Source organism: Ahaetulla prasina, chromosome 8 (genome assembly GCF_028640845.1).
Source record: "Ahaetulla prasina isolate Xishuangbanna chromosome 8, ASM2864084v1, whole genome shotgun sequence".
NCBI classification, from domain to species: domain Eukaryota; kingdom Metazoa; phylum Chordata; class Lepidosauria; order Squamata; family Colubridae; genus Ahaetulla; species Ahaetulla prasina.
Window position 1 is genome coordinate 5,728,101 of NC_080546.1, and position 26,036 is coordinate 5,754,136.

The window sequence follows — 26,036 nt, forward strand, 5'->3', positions numbered from 1 at the left end:
TTATTACTATTTCTTTATATCTTTGCCTGTTGTTGGAGTTTTATTTAATTCTGGATTAAAATCTTAGTACATTCTCCGCTTTTAAACCGTTCAAACTTAGCCAATATGCATGTAATAAATTTTAGCTTCTTAGCATTAAGGTAAATAGATAGATGCTGGGCAAATTTCTCTGTAATGTAATGTATTTTTTCCAGGACGGTCTAACATTAATTTTTGTCATTGCGTTTCATTATTATAAAAGGGCTATTTTGGCTGATAAGTATTGCTGTTCCTTTCTATTTTCCAGAAACAGCTGAAAAATAGATTTGATTATGGGAATTGCTTTTCAAAGGAAATTACTGGGCTAGCCCTTGATAAGTTTTATGTAGAAATAAAATACTGGATTTTGCTTTCAGTAAGTGTGAAAAATTAGAAACTTAGCCAGCCTCTTATTTGGTCCCTCCTATCAATTTTTCCATTCTATTTTTTTGCTGGCACTGATCGAACAAAATCAGTTATAGCTTTATCCATTAGGTTTATTATTTTCATTTTTAGGCAATCCAAGTGGTTAATACAATTGGGGTTTTTTGGGGGCTGTAAATGTTTTGAAAAGCCTTTAGAATTTCTTGTTCTCCAAAAGTCTGTTTTCAGACTTCCAACATTCAGCTAGGTCCATCTTCTTAATGTTCTTGATTTACGACCACAGCTGAGCCTGAAAATTTCTGTGGCTAAGCGAGACATTTGTTAAGTGAATTTTGTCCCATTTTGCGACCTTTCTGGCCGCAGTTGTTAAAGGGAATCACTGCAGTTGTTCAGTTAGTGACATGGTTAGGAAGCGAATTGGGCTTCCTCATTGACTTGGCTTGTCAGAAGATCACAAAAGGGGATCATGTGACCCCAGGACATTGCAACCGTCATAAAGCAGCAGGTGAAGCTAAGCAAGATCACATCAAATACCTGTACAATTAGCACAGGGGCCCCCAAGGCTGTGTGCTCTCCCCACTTCTCTTCTCTCTGTATACCAATGACTGCATCTCCAACGATCCATCTGTTAAGCTACTGAAGTTCGCAGATGACTCAACAGTGATTGGTCTCATTCGAGACAATGACGAATCCGCATATAGACGAGAGGTCGAATGACTAGCCTTGTGGTGCAACCAAAACAATCTGGAACTGAACACACTCAAAACCGTAGAAATGGTGGTAGACTTTAGGAGAAACCCTTCCATACTTCCACCTCTCACAATACTTGACAACACAGTATCAACAGTAGGAGGAGTGGGACACGACAGTATCTTTTCTTTTATGTACACTGAGAGCACATGCACCAAGACAAATTCCTTGTGTGTCCAATCACACTTGGCCAATAAAATTCTATTCTATTCTATTCTATTCTATTCTATTCTATTCTATTCTATTCTATTCTATTCTATTCTATTCTATTCTATTCTATTCTATTCTATTCTATTCTATTCAGTACATGCCAGTTGCCAAGTGCCTGAGTTTTGATCAAATGACCATGGGCATGCTGCAACGGTCATGTGAAAAACGATTATAAGCCACTTTTTTCCATTTTGCAACAAAATTGCTGTTGCAATTTTGAATGGTCAACTAAATGAACTGCTGCAAATTGAGATCTGTCTATAAAGTGGGTTTTTTTTTCTTATCGAAGCAACCTAGTCTACCCAAATATGGGAGGGGGGCATACTGCTTTCCTTTTGCCTTTCAGCCCCAATCCAGGAGCCCTCACAGGTAGTCGCTTACATAACAAACTATTTTGTATTGAATTTATATTTACTGGCAAAGAAATAAAGAGAGACTAGTATAGATCTATTTCAAGCTATTTAGCTCTCCTTGCTGGGATTCGGGGAAAAAACCTCCCACTTAATCTTTCCCCTGGTGCAACTGACAAAGCGAGGAGAACCTGTGGCTTAGTGGTTAATACATCTGCCTAATATGCAAGCAAGCCCAGGTTTGAATCCCAGAAAGGGTATGGCCAGCTGATGAGAACTAAATAGCTTGAAATAGATCTATACTAGTCTCCCTTTATTTCTTTGTCAGTAAATATATATATATATTTATATATATATAGTGCTGTCCAAAGACGTCTCTGTGGTCATGTGGCCGGCATGACTCAACGCCAAAGGCGCACGGAACGCTGTTGCCTTCCCACCAAAGGTGGTCCCTATTTTTCTACTTGCATTTTTTACGTGCTTTCAAACTGCTAGGTTGACAGAAGCCGGGACAAGGAACGGGAGCTCACCCCGGTTACGTGATACCAGGGATTCGAACCACTGAACTGCCGACCTTTTGATCGAAAAGCTCAGCGTCTTAGCCACTGAGCCACCGCGTCCCTTGTATAGAATACAATAAAAACCAAACTTAGGAAAGTTAAAGGAGAAAGAAGAGAGATGAAGAGAAAATGAAAGGGGAAAAAAAGTAGTGACTTCCGACTTCTTTCAATTCAATACAGGACGTTCTCCACTTATAACCATTCGTTTAGTGACTTGAAGTTTCAACAGCATTGAAAAAAGTGACTTATGACCGTTTTTCACATTTTGTTCACGGTCACGAGATCAAAATTGAGACGCTTGGCCACTGACTCATATTTATGACGGTCGAAGTGCCCCCGAGTCACGTGATTCCCCTTTTGCGACCTTCTGACGAGCAAAATCAACGGGGGAACCAGATTCACTTAACAACCATGTCACTAACTTAACAATTGCAGTGAATCACTTCACATCTGTGAGAAGAGAGGCTGTAAAATGGAGAAAAGTTACGTAACAAAGGTCTCACTTAGCGACAGAATCTTGAGCCTGAATTGTTTTTCCTTTCCTTTATAACAATTTTATTAATTTATGATATAACATACAGAAAAAAAATAAAAAGCAAAAAGAAGGAGAAATAGGGAAGGAAGAGAGGAAGGGAAAAGTGTGGAAAAGAAAGAAAGAAAAGGCATTGACTTCAGAATCCCTTTGGTGCAGTAGAATAGGATAAGAACACGCTAAGATAAGAACAAGCTTTTTAAAAAATATTTTTTATTAAACATTTTTCAAAAAACAAAAAAGAATCCTTAAACAATAGTTTCTTTCCAACAATTTCGCAACGGTTAATCATTTCTTACTTGTCCATTTTTTCTCCCTTATTTCAATGTATCCTTTATACATACAAGTCTAATATTAATTTATTTACATATATACATATAAATAACATATAAATATATAAACATATAAATAGAAACAAACAACCTACTCTCTAATAAACATTTTGGTTTCAGAAAAAAATTATCCTGTAATCTACAACTTCTTCACTGCAAAAACATATGGACTACAAATCTTGATCAGGGCAAAGCAATAGATGCAATTTACATAGACTTCTGTAAAGCCTTTGACTCAGTGGTACACGACAAACTTCTCCTAAAACTAAAATCCTACAGCATCTCCAGACCCCTCCATAATTGGATAACTGTGTTCCTGTCAAACAGGCAACAAGTGGTCAAAATAGGCCGTGCCCTATCAAATCCTGCTCCTGTTAATAGCGGTGTCCCCCAAGGCAGCGTTCTAGGATCAACACTCTTCATATTATACATTAATGACCTCTGTGACCATATTTTAAGTAAATTTCCCCCCGCCCCTTGATCAAAGCAGTCAATTTAGCCATCTCTGCTAGGCCTCAGTTGTGATCGCAAGTTGAGGACTAACTCTTCAATACAAAAACTTTAACCGCTTGTGTCACACTTCTAAACATTTTAAGCCATATCTATAGCAACAAAGTCATTCTATTCCTCAAAACCTAAAATAAAAGTTTCGTTGGTTTTTTTTCCAATTTGGAGCACAAAGTCCAGAAGCGGTTTCCAAAGCGGAAAATTAGATTGAGCCTTCCCTTTAATTAAAACAATCCATTTTGCCGTCTCTGCCAATTCCATCACCTTTGCCACCCATTCTTCTGTTGTGGGAATTAGTGTCATTTTCTTTCTGTTAAATTATATGAGGGAAAAATGGGGGTGGGTGGGAACTGCAGAAGAAAGATTCGTTATTAACGCTTCGCTAAAATCTTTGAGAACCAACTGCTGTTTGCAACAGCCAACCTAAATCAGGATTACAATTTCCATTATAGCCCTATGCCAAAGCAGAAGTAGTAATTATATACATCCTGATGGAAGAGGCTGACTTCTCGCTTGCTAAATATAGAATACAGAATAACAGGGTGGGAAGGGACCTTGGAGGTCTTCTAGTCCAACCCCCTCTTAAGGAAGAGACCCTATATCGTTCTGCACAAATCACTGTCCAGTCTCTTCTTGAAAACCTTCGGTGTTGGAGTGCCCACAACTATTGAAGGCAAGCCGTTCAATTAATCGTTCCCACTGTCAGGAAATTTCTCCTTAATTCTAAGTTGGATCTTTCTTTCATAACCTTCCATGAAGACCTTGATATGGGTTCTTCAGAGCCCAGTAATTGAAAACAGGGGAAAAAAATAATTAGGGTCTTTCCTGCTCACTGAAATAGAAGACTTCCAAGGTCTCTTCCAGCCAAGAATATGTGGTATAATACAGGGATCTCCAACCTTAGCAACTTTAAACCTGGAGGACTTCAACTCCCAGAAGTCCCCAGCCAGCAAAGCTGGCTGTTTAGGGGACTGGAGGCTAAAACACATGAAGAACAGTTGCTGGAATTGGGTAGGTCTAGTTTAATGAAAAGAAGGACTAGGGGAGACATGATAGCAGTGTTCCAATATCTCAGGGGCTGCCACAAAGAAGAGGGAGTCAAGCTATTCTCCAAAGTCCCTGAGGGTAGAACAAGAAGCAATGGGTGGAAACTGATCAAGGAGAGAAGCAACTTAGAACTAAGGAGAAATTTCCTGACAGTTAGAACAATTAATAAGTGGAACAACTTGCCTGCAGAAGTTGTGAATGCTCCAAAACTGGAAATTTTTAAGAAAATGTTGGATAGCTATTTGTCTGAAATGGTGTAGGGTTTTCTGCCTGGGCAGGGGGTTGGACTAGAAGACCTCCAAGGTCCCTTCCAGGTCTATTCTCATTGAAATTGATTCCACCGATTAATAGTCCTAGTATCAGGAAATTTCTCCTTATTTCAAGATTGGAACACCTCCCTCATAAGTTTCCATCCATTGTTTCTTGTCCTGCCTTTAGGTGCTTTGGAGAATAGCTTGACTCCCTCTTCTTTGTGGCAGCCCCTCAGATATTGAAAGACCGCTATCATGTCTCCCCTAGTCCTTCTTTTCGTTAGACTAGGCATACCTAGTTCCACTCAATCATTCATTGTATGGTTTAGCCTCCATCTCCCCTAATCATCTCTTGCATATAGTTTTGGTTGCCACGATGTAAAAAAGATGTTGAGACTCTAGAAAGAGTGCAGAGAAAAGCAACAAAGACAATTAGGGGACTGGAGGCTAAAATATATGAAGAAGGGCTGCTGGAACTGGGCGTGGCTAATCTAGTGAAGAGAAGGACCAGGGAAGACATGATAGCAGTCTTCCAATATATGAGGGGCTGCCACAAAAACGAGGGGGGTCAATATATTCTCCAAAGCACCTGAGGGCAGGAGAAGAAGCAATGGATGGAAACTTATGAGGGAGAGATCCAACTTTGAAATAAGGAGGAATCATTTTATGTATTCAATTCATGCTTAGATCTTTTATCTAGTATGTACTCGACAAATAAATAAATAAATAAAAATAAATAAATAAACAATCGGTGGAAAACGACTTGCCTCCAGAAGTTGTGGGTGCTCCAAAAACTGGAAGTTTTTAAGAAGAGATTGGACAACCATCCGTCTGAAATAATATAGGGTTTCTTTCTTGAGCAGGGGGTGGGGGTGGTTTGAACTAGAAGACCTCCAAGGCAGGGGTGAAATCCAACAGGTTCTGACAGGTTCTGGAGAACCAGTAGCGGAAATTTTGAGCGCTTCAGAGAACCGGTAGCGGAAATTTTGAGCAGTTCGGAGAACCGGTAGCGGAAATTTTGAGCAGTTCGGAGAACCGGTAGCGGAAATTTTGAGCAGTTCGGAGAACCGGTAGCGGAAATTTTGAGCGGTTCAGAGAACTGGTAGCAGAAATTTTGAGCGGTTCAGAGAACTGGTAGCAGAAATTTTGAGCGGTTCAGAGAACTGGTAGCAGAAATTTTGAGCAGTTCGAAGAATCGGTAGCGGAAATTTTGAGCAGTTCGGAGAACCGGTAGCGGAAATTTTGAGCAGTTCGGAGAACCGGTAGCGGAAATTTTGAGCAGTTCAGAGAACCGGTAGCAGAAATTTTGAGCAGTTTGGAGAACCGGTAGCAGAAATTTTGAGCAGTTCAGAGAACCGGTAGCGGAAATTTTGAGCAGTTCGGAGAACAGGTAGCGGAAATTTTGAGCAGTTCAGAGAACCAGTAGCAGAAATTTTGAGCAGTTCGGAGAACCGGTAGCGGAAATTTTGAGCAGTTCAGAGAACCGGTAGCAGAAATTTTGAGCAGTTTGGAGAACCGGTAGCGGAAATTTTGAGCAGTTCAGAGAACCGGTAGCGGAAATTTTGAGCAGTTCGGAGAATCGGTAGTGGAAATTTTGAGCAGTTCAGAGAACCGGTAGTGGAAATTTTGAGCAGTTCAGAGAACCGGTAGTGGAAATTTTGAGCAGTTCGGAGAACCAGCAAACATAATCTCTGGCTGGCCCCAGAGTGGGGTGGGAATGGAGATTTTGCAGTATCCTTCCCCGCCACGCCCTCCAAGCCACACCACACCTACCAAGCCACGCCCACAGAACTGGTAGTTTAAAAAAAAATTGGATTTCCCCACTGCTCCAAGGTCCCTTCCAACTCTCTTATTCTGTTATCCTTGTTGCTCTTCTCTGTTCTCTTTCTAAAGTCTCCACATCTTTTTTGTATCGTGGTAACCAGAACTGGACGCAGTATTCCAAATGCGGGCTTATCAATGCAACACAAAGCAAATTGAAATATCTCCAGATCCAAATTGTAGATTTGCTGTGGCATGAACACACCACGCAAAAGATGGTCACCCTCCCCCACCCCCAGACGATGTAACACATGAAAACCTGGCTTGTTCAAAAGCCAGTTTCCGTCACCAGCATGTCATCAAAGTCATTTTGAGCAGATTTTGCAAGATAATACGAGCGCGGCTTTTAAACGAGAAGCATATTCAATGCCCGAGATGGAGACTTATTTAAGCATGAATTAAGAACAGCTCTTGTTAATCAAACATTTGAGCCAGAAATCAAAAATTCATCACGCAAGCAACAAAAAAGCTTTTTAGATGGAAGCACAAAAGATGAATCGGTGTGAAGATTAGCAACCAGCCAAGATCAGCAGGAAAGAAATGTGTTGATTGTTTGTGTGTTTTTTGCCACGGTGCTAGGACTGTCATAAAATTTCACCTCCTTTGGTGTCTCATTCCTGTCGGTTGAAGAAAAATACCAGAATATATATAAAAAGCAATAGTCCATTTTTATAGAAGTTTCATCTTTAAAGAAGAATTCAGTTACATCTATATCTATATCTATATAGAATAGAATAGAATAGAATAGAATTTTTATTGGCCAAGTGTGATTGGACACACAAGGAATTTGTCTTGGTGCATATGCTCTCAGTGTACATAAAAGAAAAGATATGTACATCAAGGTACAACATTTACAACACAATTGATGGTCAATATATCAATATAAATCATAAGGATTGCCAGCAGCAAGTTATAGTCATACAGTCATAAGTGGAAAGAGATTGGTGATGGGAACGATGAGAAGATTAATAGTAGTGCAGATTCAGTAAATAGTCTGACAGTGTTGAGGGAATTATTTGTTTAGCAGAGTGATGGCCTTCGAGAAAAAAACTGTTCTTGTGTCTAGTTGTTCTGGTGTGCAGTGCTCTATAGCGTCGTTTTGAGGGTAGGAGTTGAAACAGTTTATGTCCAGGATGCGAGGGGTCTGTAAATATTTTCACGGCCCTCTTCTTGATTCGTGCAGTATACAGGTCCTCAATGGAAGGCAGGTTGGTAGCAATTATTTTTTCTGCAGTTCTAATTATCCTCTGAAGTCTGTGTTTTTCTTGTTGGGTTGCAGAACCGAACCAGACAGTTATAGAGGTGCAAATGACAGACTCAATAATTCCTCTGTAGAACTGAATCAGCAGCTCCTTGGGCAGTTTGAGCTTACTGAGTTGGCGCAGAAAGAACATTCTTTGCTGTCCTTTTTTAATGATGTTTTTGATGTTAGCTGTCCATTTTAGATCTTGAGATATGATAGAACCTAGAAATTTGAAGGTTTCTACTGTTGATACTGTGTTGTCTAGTATCGTGAGAGGTGGAAGTATGGAAGGGTTTCTCCTAAAGTCTACCACCATTTCTACGGTTTTGAGTGTGTTCAGTTCCAGATTGTTTTGGTTGCACCACAAGGCTAGTCGTTCGACCTCTTGTCTATATGCGGATTCGTCATTGTCTCGAATGAGACCAATCACTGTTGTGTCATCTGTGAACTTCAGTAGCTTAACAGATGGATCATATATCTATATCTATATCTATATCTATATCTGTTTTCTGAGCTTTTTGCGGGTGTTTGTATGTAGGTCTTTGGTTATTTGGGTTTTCTCCCGCATAAAATTGGAAGAGTCTTGGCGACGTTTCGACAAAGTCTCATTCGTCATCTTCAGGCTTCAGCTTCGTGCTTCTGGGAGCCTGAAGATGACGAATAAGACTTTGTTGAAACGTCGCCAAGACACTTCCAATTTTATGCGGGAGAAAACCCGAATAACCAAAGACCTACATATCTATATCTATATCTATATCTATATCTATATCTATATCTATATCTATATTATCTATATATCTATAGAGTATATCTATCTATCTATTGATCGATCGATCGATCGATAGATAGATAACCCAATCTATCCCCAGTTGGGCTATTTATTTATCCCAATCCTGTATTAGACAGGAGAAGGAATGAATTATATCTCAAGTGTCAAATCAATGTAATTTTATCTACAGGGTTTTAAAAGTATAAGTACAGTATACAAATTATAAAGTAAAATGTTTCACAAATTCACTATAATATTAATTTAACACAAAACTTGATTATAAACAACATTTTTAGTTTCACCTCCAGGAGCAAGAATAAATAAAATTCATGGGTGAACCCACCCTTGAGCAAGCAACATAAAGTTGTCCGTGGGAGAAACATGTACACGAGGCTGTACAGTAGACGCCATTTTAAGGCACAACAGGCTGTATCTTGACAGAACTTGAATCCAAAATGCACGCTATCACTGTAAAAAGTACTGTGATTTGACACTAAAGATATAATTCATTCCTTTTCATTTCAACGGCCCAGGCGTTCCAGAGTTATGCTGGAACATACATACATCCACACACATACAAATGTATACAAATTATACAGGTATACAGGTATACAAATTAAAACAATATATACAGGTATACAAATTAAAACAATAAATAAATAAATAAATAAATAAATAAATAAATAAATAAATAAATAAATAAATAAATAAATAAATAAATAAATAAATACACCCTGAGGGGTGTTAGAGGTGTCTTACCCCCACAGTATTTCATTCCAGAGAGTAAGGCATCTGTGTACCAAGTTTGGTTGAAATTGCTTGAGGCATTCCAGAGTTATGCTCGAACATACACACACATACATACACACACACACAGCCATTTATATATAGAGAGAGATTTCAGAAAATTGCATCCACGGAAGAAAGTTTGCATTTTGAAAAAAAAAATGCGCACTAAAGGAAGTTATTGTTCTCTTTTTTAAAATAAATAAATTAATTAATAATACAGACATCGAAAAAATACATATTAAAAAAATTCAGGGAAGATAAAAGCCATGAATATTTTAAAAGCACGAATTACATTGTGCAGATATTCAAAAATCTTACGCTGGGGAAATATCGTTAAAGAAATAATCATAGACATTAGTGGAAAATTGTTATTTGCACGCAATGCTGTTGTTTAAAAGCTACACTTTTTCAATAATGTTGGAGATGAAATCTGAATTTCAGGGGTATCTGAATATATCCTTAAATAACTGGTTTTTTTAAAAAAAACATTGGAGCTGAATATTGCTTTAATAATACAGGCATTAAAATTAGTTTGATCTGTTCATTTCTCATCTGACACTTTTCAAAACACACAGCGATGGATGACAAAAATTACGTTCATTATCGTACATGCGATCAGCTTGATTATTTTTTTTAAAAACATACCAGGGTTATCTGCTTTGAACTGAAGTGAAGCTACAGCATGCACAGTTTTTATCCAACTTAATATCTGAAAATCTGGATGCAAAATTGTAAAGTCACATCTCTACTTAACCTTGAATCTCCCGAAAGAGAGATACTGCTCTTATCGATGTGTTTTTTTTTAAATTAAATCATTGCAAAACGCTAAGAAGCAGATGGAGAAGAATTTTAGATTTTGCTTTTAGCAAGTTTTTTTTTTTTTAATCCTCCAATAATTCGGATGGATGTTAAGCGTCCAAAGTAGGAAAAGAGGGAGACAAATAAGCCAAAGTTTAAAGAATATGGTATACCAAATATTATTTTTTTTAAAAAATCCAACGTCTATTATTATATAATAATACCTATTATTAAATCTATGGAGATGCTAGGAGTCAAAGGCAACTTGATGGCATGTGATCCATATCAATCGATCATATCTTGTATGAATAAATTTATCCACTGATAATTATTCTTATGTTAGCAATGGCAGCACTTCATTTTTCCAGTTGTTATAGAGGACATCTGTACATCGATCGCAAATGACTATTTTCCAAAGAGATTTCTGGATTACTTCTAACTGAAATTGAATGAAGAAGGAGAACAAGGTTCTCCTTGGAATTGGAACTAAGATGAAATCATACATCTACTTTTGAGATGTATGAGGAAAACATTAAACATTATCCCTGAGATAACAGTATAAGTAGAAAACCTCAATTTAATTAATTCATGATTAATTAAATTGATTTCTTTCTTTCTTTCTTTCTTTTGTTTGTTCCTTCCTTCTTTTTTCTCTCTCTCCATCCCACCCACCCTTCCTTCCTCTCTCCCTCCATCCCTCCGTCTCTCCTTTCTCTGTTTCTTTCTTTCTTTCTTTCTCTTTCTCTCTCACTCCTTCCTTCCTTCCCTTCCACTCTCCTCCCTTCCTTTTTTCTTTCTCTCTCTCTCTCTCCATCCCACCCTCCCTTCATTCCTCTCTCCCTCCATCTCTCCTTTCTCTGTCTCTCTCTCTCTCTTTCTTTCTTTCTTTCTTTCTTTCTTTCTTTCTTTCTTTCTTTTTCTTTCCTTCCTTCCTTCCTTCCTTCTTTTTTTTCCTTCCTTCCTTCCTTCCTTCCTTCCTTCCTTCCTTCCTTCCTTCCTTCCTTCCTTCCTCTCTCTCTTTCTGTCCTTCTATTTCTCTCTTTTTCTCTCACTCCTTCCTTTCTTTCCCTCCCTCCCTCCTTTCTCTCTCTCTCACTCACTTGACCATCCTTCCTTCCTTCCTTCCTTCCTTCCTTCCTTCCTCCCTCCTCCCTCCCTCCCTCCTTTCTTTCCTTCCTTCTTCCTTCCTTCCTTCCTTCCTTCCTTCCTTCCTTCCTTCCTTCCTTCCTTCTTTCCTCCCTCCTCCCTCCCTCCTCCTCCCTCCTTCCTCCCTTCCTTCCTTCCTTCCTTCCTTCCTTCCTTCCTTCCTTCCTTCTTTCCTCCCTCCCTCCCTCCCTCCCTCCCTCCTTTCTCTCTCTCTCACTCACTTTTACTCCCTCCCTCCCTCCTTCCCTCCCTTTCATTTCTGTTTGATGCTTTTCAACATCCCTTTCTTTCTTCTTGATCAAGCACATTGGATCTATACCAGTGTTTGAAAAACAACCACCACCACAACAACCCTTCCTTGAATTATTTTGTGGGTAGCCACAGGGTAATTATGTTTTTAGTAAATAAGCCCTCGTGTATTAATTAGAACACAGAGATATTTTTTTTAAGCACCCCTGTTGCGTTGTCAGATCTTGAAAGAAAAGCTCGCAGGTAAAGGAAACAGTGTAAAAGTTCGACCACAGAGCATGGGAAACAATGATAAAAGCCAGACAGTCCAGACAGTGTTCGGGAATTGTGGTGTTATTGTGTTCACAGAACAAATCGATCGGCGTTCTCATTTGCGTCATTGATGGATCAAGCTCAAATTAGCACAGACTGGACACGTGACCTGAAGACCCAGCTCTCTGGAGAAGCCTTTGATGCTGGGAAAGGTAGAAGGAAAGAGAAGAAGAGGACGACCAACAGCAAGGTGGAGAGATTCATTGACAGTGATGATGGGGCCACTGATGGAAGACCTCCAGGGCCAGGTTGGAGACAGACCCTCTTGGAAGAAATTGGTGTGGCCAATAAGAATGGACATCATCAGTGAAATTATTAAGAAAATAATGGAATGCGCAGAAATAATAATAATAATAATATCAGAGTTGGAAGGGACCTTGGAGGTCTTCTAGTCCAACCTCCTGCCCAGGCAGGAAACCCTACACCATCTCAGACAAATGGCTATCCAACATTTTCTTAAAAATTTCCAGTGTTGGAGCATTTACAACTTTTGGAGGCAAGTTGTTTCACTGATTAATTGTTCTAACTGTCAGGAAATTTCTCCTTAGTTCTAGGTTGCTTCTCTCCTTGATTAGTTTCCACCCATTGCTTCTTGTTCTACCCTTAGGTGCTTTGGAGAATAGCTTGACTCCCTCTTCTTTGTGGCAACCCCTGAGATATTGGAAGACTGCTATCATGTCTCCCCTGGTCCTTCTTTTCATTAAACTAGACATACTGAGTTCCTGCAACCGTTCTTCATATGTTTTAGCCTCCAGTCCCCTAATCATCTTTGTTGCTCTTCTCTGCACTCTTTCTAGAGTCTCAACATCGTTTTTACATCGTGGCGACCAAAACTGGATGCAATATTCCAAGTGTGGCCTTACCAAGGCATTATAAAGTGGTATTAACACTTCACGTGATCTTGATTCTATCCCTCTGTTTATGCAGCCCAGAATTGTGTTGGCTTTTTTGGCAGCTGCTGCACACGGCTGGCTCACATCTAAATGGTTATCCACTAGGACTCCAAGATCCCTCTCACAGTTACTACTGTTGAGCAAGGTACCACATATCCAGTACCTGTGCATTTTGTTTTTTTGGCCTAAATGTAGAACCTTACTTTTTCACTGTTGAATTTCATTTTGTTAGAAATTCAACAGTGAAAAAAGTAAGTAATGAGTAGATTGACATTTGAAATTAGAGAACAGGAAGATAAACGATATTATAAGATATGGGATTTATTTTATCAATGGCTACAAGGAAAAATATGTTAAAAAAGATCTGAGAGAGGTTTTTATAAGGAAAGAATTGTTGAATGATACAATTGATTTAAGATGATGGAATAAACGATGCAATACGGTAAAATGTTAACTTAGAATAATTTACATGAAATGAAAGAATCAAATATTACTTAATTAAAGGATCAATTGATTAAAACATTTGGATACATATTAGTGACAAAATGAAAGATTAAACAAATTAATGATAGGTATATGTTGAAATTGCACAGATTTGTAATCAACCTACCAACACACTGTATCTGGATTGAAGATGTTTTTTTGTTTGTTTATATTAAAAATAAATAAATTAAAAAAAAAAAGAATGGACATCACCGGCTTCTTTTAACAACTCCATATATCCTTGCAGGGTGGAGTCTGGCCAACTGACTGCAGTGTTTATTGGCCGGATGCCCTTCCTGTCACCAGTGCGGAGTTATATTCAGCAGATTTTTATTTTATTTTTCCTCATCGTGCCCAGAGAGAGAAATACCTGCCTCTACCTAGGATTGAACTCACAGACTCCCGATTGTGAGGCGAGAGCTCCACCGCACCACTCAGTAAGAATGGACATGATGGCAGATAATCAATCAACATGAAGACTGGGCTTACTAGAGAAGTCCACGATTCTAGAGAAGTTGGAAGGAAGGAGAAGACCACCAGCAGCAACAGAGAAGGACTCAGTGAGAGTGATAACAGAATAAACAAAGTTGGAAGGGACCTTGAAGGTCTTCTAGACCAACCGCCTGCTCGAGCAAAAAACCCACGCCATTCCAGACAAGTGGCTGTACGGTGTCTTCTTAAAAACCTCCAGTGTTAGAAGACCTGAAAGACCATAATGGAGACAATTCACTAATCTTTAGCAGGGGTGTCTCCAAAGTTGACAATGTTAGGATTATGGACTTCAAGTCCCAGAATTCCAGAAATCCCAGCCTAGTGGGCTGGCTGAGGAATTCTGGGAGTTGAAGTCCACAAGTCCTAAAGTTGCCATGTTTGGAGCCCCCTGATCTAAAGCATAGTTCTCTGTTGTTATCTACTATCTGAAATAGTATAGGTTCTCTTGCTTGAGCAAGGGGCTGGATTAGAAGACCTCCAAGGTCCCTTCCTCTTCTCTTCTCTTCTCTTCTCTTCTCTTCTCTTCTCTTCTCTTCTCTTCTCTTCTCTTCTCTTCTCTTCTCTTCTCTTCTCTTCTCCACAATCATGTTTTCTCCTTACAGAACTTTTCTGTCTTTTTTTTTCTGCTTCTACTTTTTGTCTACTTTCTGTTATTGCTTCTAATGGCAAACATATTGAGCACTTATACCTTCCCAAATGGGACATTTCCTTGCAGGGCCTTAGTACTTCTTTCCCCCTCTGGACCAGTTTTTATTTTTTCCAAACTTGGCAACTTTAAGGCAACTGACATGTAACTATGACTGTTTCAGTGTCCCAAAATCACGTGATCCCCTTTTGCGAACTTCTCACAAGCCAAGTCAATGGAGAAGCAAGGGGGCAAAACTCACTTAACAACCCTCTTGTTGTGGCCCGCCAGCAGATCTGGCAGCAGATTCGAACAGTGAGGAGGTTGGGGAGGAACATGGGCCAGTCCTGGAGTCTGGGGAAGGCTGATGAGGGCTCTGCATCGGAGGCAGAGAGAGGGCCAGGGCCATATGCCAGTTATCAGCTGCCTTCTGAGTCAGACATCAGTGAGGCAGATGAACAGCTGGAGCCTGTTCCCAATGTGCGCAGACGCAGAGTTACCAGATGAAGGGAACAGCTAAAGAACAAGGGTCGACTTGGGAGTAAGGCCACAGGTGGACGATGAATGGCCCCTCCCAGAGGGAATAAAAGAGGAGCAAAAGGGGAGTGGAGTTTGCAGGAGACAGTTAGTACACTTCATTGGTTCGTGACTGTCGTGTCCCACTCCTCCGCTGACGGCCAGGTCAGGGAAATCCAAATCAGGTGTGCCTCTACAGCTCTGCAAAGTCCTCAGGGCAGGCAGGAGATCAGAAAGTGACTTCAGCAAGATATGTTTAGACTTTGCCTGACTCAGAGAATGCCAGAAAGCAGATCCTTTATATAGGCCATGGGGTGTGGCTCCATGACTCAGCACTTATCCAGGCCTGCCCCTCCCTTCTTTCTGTTGCCTCCGCCTATCAAGTCTTCTGACGCGAGGGTCACTCCAATCGGCAGCTGTTGGTAATTGACCTTCCTCAGGCTCACATGCTGTGGAGGAGGGGGAGGGGTCTAGTTGCTCCGTTTGCCTGGGCATGGAGCCAGAGCTTGGGGCTGGAGGTATTTCCTCCTCCTCAGCCTGTCTGGGCATGGAGCCAGGGCTGCGGCCGGGAGGCATACTAGGACATTCTTCAGTGTTCGGAAGCAGATAAGCAGGCCCCGGCTGTGGTGAGATTGGGCGAGACACAACACTGACTCTCCGTGACTCCAAAGTTGACAATGTTAGGATTATGGACTTCAAGTCCCAGAATTCCAGAAATCCCAGCCTAGTGGGCTGGCTGAGGAATTCTGGGAGTTGAAGTCCACAAGTCCTAAAGTTGCCATGTTTGGAGCCCCCTGATCTAAAGCATAGTTCTCTGTTGTTATCTACTATCTGAAATAGTATAGGTTCTCTTGCTTGAGCAAGGGGCTGGATTAGAAGACCTCCAAGGTCCCTTCCTCTTCTCTTCTCTTCTCTTCTCTTCTCTTCTCTTCTCTTCTCTTCTCTTCTCTTCTCTTCTCTTCTCTTCTCTTCTCTTCTCTTCTCCACAATCATGTTTTCTCCTTACAGAACTTTTCTGTCTTTTTTTTTCTGCTTCTACTTTTTGTCTACTTTCTGTTATTGCTTCTAATGGCAAACATATTGAGCACTTATACCTTCCCAAATGGGACATTTCCTTGCAGGGCCTTAGTACTTCTTTCCCCCTCTGGACCAGTTTTTATTTTTTCCAAACTTGGCAACTTTAAGGCAACTGACATGTAACTATGACTGTTTCAGTGTCCCAAAATCACGTGATCCCCTTTTGCGAACTTCTCACAAGCCAAGTCAATGGAGAAGCAAGGGGGCAAAACTCACTTAACAACCCTCTTGTTGTGGCCCGCCAGCAGATCTGGCAGCAGATTCGAACAGTGAGGAGGTTGGGGAGGAACATGGGCCAGTCCTGGAGTCTGGGGAAGGCTGATGAGGGCTCTGCATCGGAGGCAGAGAGAGGGCCAGGGCCATATGCCAGTTATCAGCTGCCTTCTGAGTCAGACATCAGTGAGGCAGATGAACAGCTGGAGCCTGTTCCCAATGTGCGCAGACGCAGAGTTACCAGATGAAGGGAACAGCTAAAGAACAAGGGTCGACTTGGGAGTAAGGCCACAGGTGGACGATGAATGGCCCCTCCCAGAGGGAATAAAAGAGGAGCAAAAGGGGAGTGGAGTTTGCAGGAGACAGTTAGTACACTTCATTGGTTCGTGACTGTCGTGTCCCACTCCTCCGCTGACGGCCAGGTCAGGGAAATCCAAATCAGGTGTGCCTCTACAGCTCTGCCAAAGTCCTAGCAAAGTCCTCAGGGCAGGCAGGAGATCAGAAAGTGACTTCAGCAAGATATGTTTAGACTTTGCCTGACTCAGAGAATGCCAGAAAGCAGATCCTTTATATAGGCCATGGGGTGTGGCTCCATGACTCAGCACTTATCCAGGCCTGCCCCTCCCTTCTTTCTGTTGCCTCCGCCTATCAAGTCTTCTGACGCGAGGGTCACTCCAATCGGCAGCTGTTGGTAATTGACCTTCCTCAGGCTCACATGCTGTGGAGGAGGGGGAGGGGTCTAGTTGCTCCGTTTGCCTGGGCATGGAGCCAGAGCTTGGGGCTGGAGGTATTTCCTCCTCCTCAGCCTGTCTGGGCATGGAGCCAGGGCTGCGGCCGGGAGGCATACTAGGACATTCTTCAGTGTTCGGAAGCAGATAAGCAGGCCCCGGCTGTGGTGAGATTGGGCGAGACACAACACTGACTCTCCGTGACTCCTTGCCAAGTTTTGAAGATATCTGGCAGCTCCCCAAGCCAGATAAGGTCTGTGACTGTAAATTTACCTTTGAAAGGCTTTGCTGAGAGAAATTCACAGTAACTTACTAAAAAGGGGTTTTTGTCAGGATAAGGAGTCTGCTTCATGGTTTGGGAACGAACGCCTAGGTCAGAACACCTCTCGCTTAGAAATTGAAATTTGGGGCTCAATTTTGATCATAAGCCAAGGGCTGCCTATAGATATCAGGAAGAACTTCCTGAGGTAAAATCTACCAAGCAGTAGAACCAGCTGTCCCATGAAATGACATGGTCTCCTTCTTTAGAAGTTTTTCAGATAAAGGGGTGGAGAGCTAACCATTAAAAAAAATGTTTGCAGAGATCCTGCTGGGAAAATAGAGGGTTGGTCTAGATGACCTCTAGGATCATCTCCAAGTCCATAATGCCATCAATTCTTACCTCCACGCCTTTTCCCATCAGAAACCTAATCCTACAAGGAAACAAAAAAAAAACACCCATTCCTTGCATGGGTGGCCCTTCTCCCCTTCATCTCTCCTTGGCTGTGTTTATGTACCGAATTTTCAGCCGCCAATCATTTACATTTGGTGGATCAACTCCCTCTTTCCCTCCCTCGGCTCCTGTTATGGAGATTTATGCTCAGGTTCGGCATAAATCATGGTTGATTTATTCCAGCTGGCTTGTTCAGGCTGTAAGAGGTGAAATTAAACTCTTGATTCATCAGGTGACAGGTTTCAGCGGGGAGAGGATCTGTTTTTGCCGGTGCTGTGTTTTCCCTTCCGTGAATGCCTTTCCAGGCCTCCTTTGATAGCACCCATGGGCTTAATGCTTTTTGTCTACAGTGTGGTGAGTCTATGTCAGCAAAGCCTCTGATGATCGCACGGCTCAGCTGGGATCGTCAGAGCCTTTTAAAAGCATTTTTTTCTACAACCTCTTCGGCTGAAGAGGTTGTAGAAAAAAAATGCTTTTTAAAAGGCTCCTCTGGAGATCCCAGCTGAGCTAAGGGAATTTCTCCTTAGTTCTAGGTTGATCCTCTCCTTGATCAGTTTCCATCCATTGCTTCTTTTTCCTGCCTTCTGGTGCTTTGGAGAATAGGTTGATCCCCCTCCTCTTTGTAGGAACCCCTCAGATATTGGAAGACTGCTATCATGTCTCCCCTAGTCCTTCTTTTCATCAAACTAGACATACCCAATTCCTGCAACCGTTCTTCATATGTTTTAGCTTCCAACCCAGGAGTGAAATCTAAAAATTTTCCCTACTGGTTCTGTGGGTGTGGTTTAATTGATGGGCCTGGCTTGGTGTTCAGGTGACTGGGTGGGTGTGGCCAATAACAATAAATAATTAAAATAATAAACACAGTACACAAAACAATAAGAGGTACCAAAAACCAACTTTCACACTTTACACACGCACAACGCAATACAGTACAACTGACTCACACACACACAAAATGCCACGTACAGCTTTGTGAGATTCTGTGTGTTTGTGTAGTTAGAGTGAAACCCTACAGAAACACACCGAATCTCAGAAAGCTGCACAAATATTTTATTTTATTATTTTATTTATATTTTTAGATAAAAGCAGCTAAATTTAAAACTTCCTTAACTTTAAATTGCTATGTCTAAAACATATAAACCCTCCTAAAAACAAAACAAAACAATTAACTATTTTTTTTAAAGCTCCCCCCTGCCCAGTTACTTACCCAATTGAAGGGACAAGGCAGGCAGATTGAGTTGTTCACTGATGAGATGGATTGCAGGCAGGCAGATTGAGTTGCTAGCTGATGCAATTGATTGCAGCAGCCGAAACAAGGCAGGAAAAGTGAGCGAGCCTGGAAGAAGCAGCAAGCTGCCAAGAAGGCAAGTGGGGACCAGGCGATTGGATGGGCATCAGTGGTGGGGCCAGGGATTTTTCCTACAGGTTCACCAAACTACCCGCCCCCACCGCTACCGGATTGTCTGATCCGGTCTGAACCGGGAGCATTTAACCCCTGCTCCAGCTCCCTAATCATCTTGGTTGCTCTTCTCTGCACTCTTTCTAGAATCCTGACATCCTTTTTTGTACCATGGTGACCCAAACGGGATGGAATATTGCAAGCATTAGAAAGCGGTACTAACCCTTCACATTTCTTCTGTGCACTTCACACCTCTTCACATTTTTATTGGGTAATGAACCTGAAAGGGAGTGAGTGTTGACGGTTTTATTGTGCAAGGAACAGAGATGGAATTATTGTGCGTTAGCTGAAGGTTCAGGTGTATTCCCAGCTCATTTAGACATCACTAGGTTAATGGCCATATTGTGCCGAGTAACCAATATTGTTAGAAAAAAAACAACAGCTTGAACGATAATGAGATGGCCCCCTCACACCGAGAATTGAGTACCTTGTGAATAAACTAAGACCTTAATAAAACAAAATGATTATATTTCGGTCATCTTCAAACACAGCTCTTTGTGTTTCTGAATTTTCCAATGAATGATGAATTTTTCAAGGGTTTTGAAAGATCAGTGTGAAATGAAGTAGGTGGCTACACTAAAGCCACCGCACGAACGTGGAGTTCATGTTTTCTCCTCAAAGTGATGGCTTCTATCCTTGGGAAAATGGGAAATACAACAAGGGAAGAATCAGAAATTCAATCCTTGTGAAACTCAGCAGCCAGGAAGACAATGACCTATGAAGGGTCAAACAAGAAGAAGATGACAATTCAGAATAACGGAGTTGGATGGGACCTTGGAGGTCTTCTAGTCTAACCCTCTGCTTGTTATGACCCAGACCCAAGTAGGTAGCAACAAACTCAGTCCGTGATGAAATAAACTTTATTCGAACAGCTGGGAATTACTTCATTCCCAGTGTTGTTCAACTCAAAGTAAAACAAATCCCTCCCAAACACAAATTCTTCAGTTATCGCAAACCTGAGTCCAATTAGGCAAACTGCCAAAGGCCCTTCCTGATAAATGTCCAGAAGTCACCGAAACACAAAGCAGAGGACGCAGCTACAAATGTTCTGTCTCCTTCCCCACTTTGGAGTAAAGAGCTGGCCTTCAGCCAGTGGATTCACGGCTCTTATCAGTCCTGGCAGACAAATCGCAGCTGCTTGCCAAAGTTCAAACAAATGACTCGCAGGAAAAGACTTCAGCTCTCTTTGAAACAGTTCAGCTAATCTTTTGCTCCCTGTAGAAGTGAGAGCAGTCCCAAAGCTCCTTATATATCCTATGGGGTGGGGCTCCTGCCCCACCCTTCCCTTTGATGATGCAGTCTCTCTAGTCTTCTGAAGCGCGGGTTAATCCAAGCTTGATTATTATTATTATTATCAGCTGGATCTGAAGGCGTAGCCTGAGGAAAGGAGGAATCAGGGGATGACTGCCTCATTACGTCCTCCGACTGGTCTGGTTCTGGCTCCTGGAGCCGGGCCAAAGGCATCGGTGCTCCCAAGGTAAGCCTTACTGGACCTTCCCCCTCACTCTCGAAGTCACTTTCGGGCATGGGGCCAGGTTCGGGGGCTGGAGTCACAACAACAAGGTTGTTTTCCGGAAAGCTGAAATACTGGTGCTGGTCTATTTTAAGCCTTATGGGAGGGGCCAATCATCTCTTGGCCTTACTCCCGAGTCGTCCTTTTTGCTTGAGCTGCTCTTGCCTTCTGGCAGCTCTTCTCATGTGTGCATTAGGAACAGGCTCCTCTTGTTCCTCTGCCTCACTACTATCAGTCTCTGGAGGCTCTGGAGTCCGCACGTCACTTCCCGATGGCCCTGGCTTCACCTCAGCCTCATCGCTGTCTGACTCTGTTGCCAGCTTCGTAGGCTGCTGTCAGACCACAACACTGCTCTGGCAGGAAACCCTATTCCATTTCAGAGAACTAGTTGCCCAGTCTCTCCTTCAAAACCTTCAGTGATGGAGTGCCCACAACTTCTGGAGGGAAGCAGTTTGGCTGATTAATTTTTCTCACAGGAAATTTCTCGTTAGTTCTAGATTGGATCTGCCCTATATTAGTTTCCATCCATTTCTTCTTGTCCTGCCTTCAAGTGTTTTGGAGAATAGGTTGACTCCCTCTTCTTTGTGGCAGCCTCTCAAATACTGGAATTCTGCTGTCCCTGCTCCTTCTTTTCACTACACTAGACCAGTGGTGGGTTTCTACTGGTTCGCCCCGGTTTGGGCAAACTGGTAGTGGTGGGTGCGGAGGCTCCACTCACTCACCCGGATATCATCAGAAGTACCGCGCAAGAGAAAGAGAAGCAAATGTGCACACACTCACAGTTCCAAACCAGGAGCGAAGGTAAGTGAAACCCACTACTGGACTAGACATACCCAATTCCTGCAACTCAGAACCTATCAGCTCCAAAACCCAAGGAGATTCTTCTAAGTCAGGGCTGTCAACCTTGCAGCCCGGATGTGTTATGCGCTGGCCATGATGACGCGAGTTTGACACCCCTGTTTTAAGCAGTTTCCTTTATTGTTCCTCACTTACAGATTCGAATCTTGCCAAACTAAAGCAGACCATTTACACCATTAAATACTGTATATACTCTGGGAACTATTGAGGAGGAACCGTCTTCACCTTCTTTTTCATACATAAACTATCTGAACTGCATTGTGTCTTGCTCCTCTGAAAGACACTACCTTTCTCTTGGGAATACAGACTACATTCCATTACAGAACCACCTTAAATGCACAGGAGTGTTGTGGTCCACCGGCAACCTGGCGACGGAGTCAAACAGTGAGGTGGCTGGGGAGGACAATGAGCCAGTCCTGGAATCAGGGGAAGCCCCAGACGAGGGCTCTGCGTTGGAGACAGAGATGGGACAGCAGAGAGGTACATGCATGAGAAGAGCTGCCAGAATGCAAGAGCAGCTGAAGCAAAAAGGACGACTTGGGAGTAAGGCCAGAAGATGATTGGCCACTCCCATAAGGCTTAAAAGAGCAGCAACAAGCCGTTGGGTTCTTTGTAGAAAAGCAACGTTGATTCCATTGCTTCTTGTCAGCATCTCTTGAACTTTGTGGGGTTTTTGCCAAGAAAAGCCTTTGGTACGTTGCCAAAGACAACAAAGGTTGGTGATAAGGCCAAAGGACTGTTTATGAAGAATTTTGTTTTGGACTAAGCTGAGAATGAATTAATTCTCAGATGTTTTAATAAAATAAGTTTGTTTAGGACTGAATTGTGTTTGGTAATCACTACTTGGGCCTCGGTCATAACAAGGAGTGTTGTGGCAGAGTCAAGAGCATAGGCAGTGGTGGGATCCTACTGGCTTAACAACTGGTTCTGTGATCATGCATTTCACTATGTGTGTGTGTGCAATTGAACAAAAAATCACCTTCCGCGTTAGTGCTAGGGAATTAAAACAGCTGAGACGCGGCAATCCGCTCTGCCACTAATCAGCTGCAAAGATATAGGTAAATAAAAAGCAGAGGCGGGCATATGGGCCCAGCTGATTGTCGGAGCAAACCGGTTCGCTCCCAGCTGATCGTCGGAGCTACCGGTTCACCCGAACCAGTCCAAACTGGTAGAATCCACCCCGGCATAGTGGCGTATACCTGCAGAGCAAAGCTGCTTTGGAGGAAATGTCTAACGAGGAGGAACTATTACTTCTGAATTCACATACGCATTCTGGAGAAAGTGCATATGGAAAATTGGAATCTGCAGGTTAAGATTTCACCTCTGGAAATCCACCCTGTGCTATTAGCAATGACTTCACTTTTTGAGGTTGTGTTTCACACGTAGAATGGAACTCTTGGATTCAGCCTTAACCTTGATCTTTCATGAAACCTGGTCATTTGCAAATGTCATTGCTGGTTTTATAGGTGTCATGTCCCATTCCCCCTCCGACGACCGGGTCTAGGAAGTCCGTATCAAGCATAGCAACGAAGCCTCTGCAGCTTTGCCAAATTCCTCCGAGGTTTCTCAGGGCAGGCAGGAGTCCAAGTTGTGACTTCAGCAAACTAGATGAGACTTTGCTTGACTCAAGGTTGGAATGCCAAAAGCAGGTCCTTTATATAGGCTGTGGGTGTGGCTCCATGACTCAGCATTTATCCAGCCTGCCCCTCCCTTCCTTCTGCTGGCGTCGCTTCTTGGATTTCCGGAAGTGAGGATCCTCCCACTTTGAATTGTCTTCTGCTGTTTGAGAAAGGGAAGGGTCAGAAGGAGAAGGCCCGAGTAATTCCAATCCGTGGCTGACTTCCTCTGATGGCTGAGCCAAAGGAACACACGCCGTTTGTTTGCTCATTCCTGACATCCTGTCTGGGCATGGGGCCAGGGCCGGGGGCTGGAGCCATGACAGGCCGTTCATCTTCATTATCAGACTCGGAGTCTGATAGTAGGCCCGGGTGTACACAGGAGGGGCCCGGCTGAGGAGAGGAGGGAGGACGAGGCACAACAATAGGTTTCTAGAGAAAATGAATGCCACAAAGCCAGTTTGATGTAGTGATTAGGGCACTTGTCTATAAACCAGGGGATGGTGAGTTCTAGCCCTGCCTTAGGCATGAAAGCTGACCAGATGACTTTGGATCAATCACTAGGAAGCCATAAGTTCTAGTTCCACCTTAGCCATGAAAACTGACTGGGTGACTTTGGGCCAATCACCAGGAGTCTGTGAGTTCTAGTCCCACCTTAGCCATGAAAGCTGATTGGGGGACTTTGGGCCAATCACCAGGAGATGGTGAGTTCTAGTCTCACTTTAAGCATAAAAGCCAGCTGAATGACTTTGGGCCAGTCCTTTTCTCTCAGCCCAGCCCACCTCACTGGGTTGTTTTTCTGAGGAAAATAGAAGGAGGAAGGACTATTATTATTGTTTGTTGCCTTGAGTTATTTATAAAAATAATAAAGGCAGGGTTAAAAATTCTGATAAATCAATAAATCAAATCTGTAAGAGGGAATTAGCAATTACAATTGAGATGGAATTAAGGGCAGATGTCTAGTTTTCCAAATATGACAAATTATTCCGCCTCCAGCTCGATCCTAAATTTAAAATACTGCCCAAAAGAGGCAGCGAGATGATTAGAATGCGATTAAGGATCATTTCAGACTCTATCTACTGCAGCCTTGAAGCTTCCGCACCTGTAATCTGAAATGATACTTTATCATAAATGGAAGAAAAATGGGGGGGGAAAAAAACCCGTATTCGGAAAAGATGCAGCAAATATTAATGAGATCTATTCAGCGAGTTTCTAATTATGCTAATTGCATTATGCACATCCGAGTTCGGGAATGCATTATCTAGCTAACATCCTTGTGACTGATCTCCTGAAAATTGGTTTGTTGTTTTGGTTCGAAGAGCTTCTGCTTTCTCTTTTGTAAGATTCCCAAAAGTGGTTTTTTTTAAAAAAAAAACCAAAAAACCCAGAATCCTCTAGATTCTGTCACTGATAGGCTGGGGTGGGCTTCAAAAATTTTAGCAAGGGGTTCTCTGCCCGGTTGCTGGGTGGGCGTGGCCATGGTGGGCGTGGCCTACTTAGCCTGCACCATGGCAGGGGTGGGGGGCGTTTTTGCCCTCCCCAGGATCCAGAGGCTTTCCTCGAGCCTCCGGGAGAGAGAAAACGGCCTCCCCAGGCTCCGGAGGCCCTCTGGAGGCTGGAAATAGGCCCTGGAGAGGCTGCAGAGCCTGGGGAGGCTGTTTGCAAACTTCTGGTAGGCCCATTTTTTGCTGTCCCCGAGCCTCCATGCGCGTCTTGCACTTTCCTGCATCCAAAATGGGTTGCGTGAGGACTCCTGGGAAGCGAGGGGTAGGGTGGGCGGGGCCAGCCAGGAGTGGGATTTGGGGGTTCTCCGAACTGCACAGAATCTTAGCTAGAGGTTTTCCTGAACCCCTGCAAACCCCCAGCAGCCCACCCCTGCTAATAAGGGTGGGAGTCAGTGAGGACTGTTCATACTGATCTCAAATTATGAAGAAGTTACAAAAACAGGTGAAAATGTCAGAAATCGCAAGGCTGAGTAGGTGCTCTTGATGAATGTCCAGATTTCCAACGGTTTGTATTGTCAGCTTGGACTGTGCATACAGATAGCCCTTGACATACGACCACAATCGAACCCAAAATTTCTGCTGCTAAGCGAGACAGTTGTTCAGCGAGTTGTTTGCCCCATTTTACGACCTTTCTTGCCAGAGTGGTTAAGTGAATCACAGCAGTGGCTACGTTGTTCACACGGTTGTTAAGTGAATCTGGCTTCCCCATTGACTTTTGCTTGTCGGAAGGTCGCAAAAGGGGATCATGGGACCCCGGGGACACATGTTGCCAAGTGTCTGAATTTTGATCACATGATCATGGGGACGCTGCAACGGTCGTAAGTGTGAAAAATGGTCGTAACTTTGAGCAGTCACAAAATGAATTGCTGCAAATCGAGGTCCACCTGCACATAAACGAAGTTCCGGGAATTTTTTCCCCCCCAACTGTTTGTCCATCGATTCCAAAAAGAAGACCTCTGGTCCAGAGGTCGGATTCAGCAGGTTCTGACCAGTTCTGGAGAACCGGTAGCAGAAATTCTGAGTAGTTTGGAGAACTGATAGTAAAAATTCGGACTGGCCTCGCCCCTATCTATTCTCTGCCTCTCAAGACTGAGATGTTGTGTCCCACTCCCACTCAGACGCACGAGTCAAGGAAGTCTGTAACAGACTTGGCAACGAAGCCTCTGCAGCTTGCCAAGTTCCTTTGAGGTTTATCAGGGCAGGCAGGAGCCCCAGTTGTGACTTCAGTGATAGAGTCCGATATCAGCAAACTAGATGAGACTTTGCTTGACTCAA